The sequence below is a fragment of the Humulus lupulus genome, chromosome 8, assembly GCF_963169125.1.
Source record: "Humulus lupulus chromosome 8, drHumLupu1.1, whole genome shotgun sequence".
In the NCBI taxonomy this organism is placed as follows: Eukaryota; Viridiplantae; Streptophyta; class Magnoliopsida; order Rosales; family Cannabaceae; genus Humulus; species Humulus lupulus.
The window spans coordinates 56578787-56583322 of NC_084800.1; the positions used below are offsets into that span (position 1 = coordinate 56578787).

Sequence of the window (4536 nt, forward strand, 5' to 3'; positions counted from 1 at the left end):
TTTAGCAAAAAAAAAATAGAGAAATAATTAAAAACATAAAAAGTGAAAGTTTTGCATAACTTAAATTTTACATATTTGTGATTATATTATGACTAATGAGTGACTAATGACAATATATATACAATTATACGTGTGTATTATATAATATAACATTTTAGTTAACGATCACTTTATTAATGTTTTCTCAAAAATATATTTTAATGTTAATATGTTTAAAGAAATACAATGTTAATATTGAAATTTATTTAGTATGTGTGAATTTATTTTAATAAAATAAAAAATATATAATATTTATTTTGGTCATTTAATATTTCATAGTAGTTTAAGCATATAATTTACCAAACAATTTTGCTACATCTTTTTTAATTTATATCATTTTAATATTTATAATTTATCAAATACTCAGTAACTTTTTTCTATAGCACAATTACAGTTATTTTTTTCCACAACACAACTACAACTGTTTTTTCCTATAGCAGAACTGTGCCAAGTTGGGCCATAGACTTGGACCCTCACCGTAGCAAGGTCACTGCGAGCATCTCCAATTCAAATTACCCCAACCATTGCCTAAAATGTCTAAATCAACTAAAAAATATAATATTTATTTTCTCTCCCATCCACATCACTTTTGGCAACTTATTTCTTAAAAATACTCCAATGCAAGCTACCCTAAAAATTGCCAACCATGGTCTCCACATATTATTATTTAATATATCATTTTATAATTATAAATATTATCAAACTAAATTTTTTAAATTCATATATTAATATAAATAATAGTACATGATATTTAAATTAGACTAAATTTTAAAAAAACTTATAAAATGACATAATCATAACTAATCAATCTAACATAATTAAAAAAAAACTAATTAAAATGATTTCCAAATTTTGACCATATGTGTTCCACCAAGTCTGCTTGAAGATTGTGATGAATATTTCTATCACGAATTTCAGCATTTCTTTGGAGCATTGTCGAGAAGTCGGAAATAGGTCCATGCAATACTTCAACTCTTGGGGTGTCTGTAGGGCCGTCATCATAATTAAAATCAACCAAACTCTCATATGCATCTCTTTCATCCTCGACAATAATGTTGTGCAATATGATGCATGCATACATAATATCTTTGAGAACATCTCTTTACCAAAAATGTGCTGGTCCTCGTACAATAGCAAAACGAGATTGAAGTACTCTAAATGCTCGCTCAACATCTTTACGTACCGCTTATTGGCATTGAGCAAATAATTTTCTTTTCTCTCCTTGAGGTAGTGGGATAGTTTTAACAAATGTACCCCACTCTGGATAGATACCATCTGCTATATAGTACCCCTTGTTGTATTGTGTGCCATTTATTGTAAACTCAACTCTTGGAGCTTGCCCTTGTAAGATTTCAGTGAATAATGGGGATTGATTTAACACGTTTAGATCAATATTGGATCCTGGAATACCAAAAAATGCATGCCATATCCAGAGATCTTGTGATGCAACTACTTCGAGCATGATTGTTGGCCTGTTGTGATCACCTCGCGTGAATTGTCCTTTCCATGCAACTGGGCAATTTTTCCATTCCTAGTGCATACAATCAATGCTTCCCAACATGCCTGGAAAACCACGCACCTCCTCTATTTGAAGTAAGCGACGAATGTCCCCATCATTGGGTCGTCTCAAATATTCAGCACGAAAAATCTCATTCACTCCCCGAACGAAATTTACTAGACATTCAATAGCAGTGATTTCACCAATTCGAACATACTCATCAACATAATCAGTAGGCGCTCCATATGCTAATATTCGCATTGCAGCGGTGCACTTCTGTAATGGTGAAAGCCCTCTTCTATCGACTGCATTAAACTTCATCTGGACTCGTTTATAACATCCATTGAATCGCGCCACCTTTTGATTAATCTTGTTCCAATGGTCTTTGCATTGCCTTCCAGTCCTTGCTTGCTCACCTTTTTGGTTAGTGTTGAAGTAATCTGCGATTCGAGCCCAGAAATGTGTAGAAGTCTGGTCATTCTCCACAATGGCATCCTTAGACGTATTAAGCCATCCACTTAGAAGAAGTATAGTTGCTTCCTTGCTCCATTTGACTTTACCTTTATGCCTTGATTCATCTTCATTGTGTAGAATAATATTTTCCAACCCTTCAGCACAATGTTCAGGTTGGGTTTCAGAGATAGATGTTGACGATGTTTCGCAATTCAAATCAATACTAGACTTTTCTATACTAGGCCTATAATTTCTTGAAACCATTTCAGGTTGGTGTAGGGAGGGCATATGAAAGGCATATGGTAGTGAATTTGTTGGTGTGAAGAATAGAGCTTGTTGGGGCGTCTCAAAAGAGCCAAAATTTTGGTAAGGGTAAAAGAGCATTGGATAATTTTGAGAATTTAGAAAACTTTGGTTAAATTGAGAATATTGGAAATTTGGATTTAGGGGATTAGTACATTGAGTATTTTGAAAATTTTGATTGAAATGAGAATATTGAAAATTTAGATTTTGAGGGTTGGTATGTGGAGAATATGATGAATTTTGAAAAACTTTAGAACATTGAAAATTTGGATTTTGGGAATTGGTACTTGGAGAATTTGGAGAATTTTGGAAATCCATTGATATGATTTTTTTTTTTTTTTTTTGTGATATTGATAATTTGGAAGAAAAATATAATGTGAAAATGAAATTAAATAAGTGAGTATTTATAGAAAAAAAAAATTCTAATGATAACAAAAAAAATATGTATATATATTTATATAGAAAAGGTAAGAAAATAAATATATGTATATATATATATAAAAAAAAAAATGAAAATAGACTGTTGCCTAGTTAGGCAATGATCAAAATTTTTAAGAGCTCCAATGCATAAGTTACACTTTGTGTCAGATTTTGGTCAATGACTACACTATAACTCTACCCGTTGGAAATGCTCTTATGGTCGTTTTATTCAAACTTTGTTGCCGTTTTGACCTTGATTACGAGCCTAGATTAGATTGTATGGTATGAGTTTCTGGCATATTTTATTAGTGGCTCATTGAATAATGACACGTGCAATTTAATATCACGTTCAATTCAAAATGTTCACGCTGGTGTGTGTGTCCAAGGCACGAAAAAGAGGAGGCGAGAAGAGGAGAGAAAGAGTGTAGCCGGCGGAGAATAATATTAATTAATTCACTGTTCACTTTCCAAGAAGTCTCGTTAATATACCTACTTCATACAATGCTTGGTTAATATATCAAACTTATTTATTTATCCTTTAAAAAAAATATTTTGGTCCCTGAATAACGTTTACAATTGGATACATATATTATTTGATGAATGATTAAATATCAAATAGAAGTATTTTTTTTAAGGGGAATATGTTATTTTGTTCTCTTGGGTTTATACGTATACCAAATTTGCCTATGGATTTTCATAAATACTAAAATAGTACTCTCTTTTTTATTATTCATACCAAAATGGTACTCTAGAGTAGACCTATTTTTGGTTAGAGTTATTTTTTCAAAGTACATTTTTAGCCGTCACTTATATATTTTGTTTATTATTAAAATTATTTAGAACTATTTTTAAAATTTTAATAAACTTAAATAAAATATAAATAATTATAAAACTTAAATATATACACTTAAATAGATAATTCTACTTTAAGTTTATTAAAGTTAAAATCAAATATTAAATAATAATAAAATGTATGAAGATTCTCTGGTACACCCTTCCAAAAAGGGGCACAATGATGCATCCCCTTGATGTTTTTGCCTCAGAAAGTATTTTCGGTGAATATTTTTTATGACAGTGTACATTGTAGTTATTTTAAACGTTTTGCAAATTTTCAGAAAATTTCGAATAATTTATAGTGCCGAAAATAAGGTTAAAACATGTACCTTCCACGAGCATAAAAAAATAGTCACGTGTGCAACAAATTATTTGAACTATGTTTTCTACACTGTAAATTATTCGAAATTTTCCAAAAATTTGCAGGAAGCTCTAAATAACTACAATATACACAACCATAAAAAAATTTGCGGTGAAAATACTTTCCGAGCTAAAAACTAGAGGAAGTGCACCGGTGTGCCCCTTTTTGGGGGTGCACCGAAGAACTACCAACATTATACTTGATTTTATTTATTTTATTATCATTTTTAATTATTTTTTAAAGTTTATATGTTTTTAAAAATAAAATTTAAGTATTATTAATTTATTAAAAGAATTAAAATAATTTTAATTATAGACAAAATGTATAGTATAAGTAAGGGTAAAAGTATCTTTGAAAAATAAATTTGACTAAAAATATATTTTGGGTACTATTTTGGTATGAACAACAAAATAAAATATACTATTTTGATATTTATGAAAACTGAGAGCCATATCTGGTAATTTGTATAAACCCAGGGACTAAAATTGTATATTTTTTTTTGTTTTTTTAATAAAAAAAATCAAATATAAGTATAAGTTAATGTTTTTATAACAATGATCGTTAAAATCGAAAATTTATTTTAACTCTAATCGAATTTCTTTATTTCTAATATTTTAATGTAAACCCT

At 29.4% G+C, this 4536-nt stretch overlaps 1 pseudogene; it reads right to left on the bottom strand.

The window, feature by feature from the left end:
- Nucleotides 1-868: 868 nt before the first annotated feature.
- On the bottom strand, nucleotides 869-2254 carry LOC133795431 (uncharacterized; annotated as a pseudogene).
- Between the last annotated feature and the right edge of the window lie 2282 nt (nucleotides 2255-4536).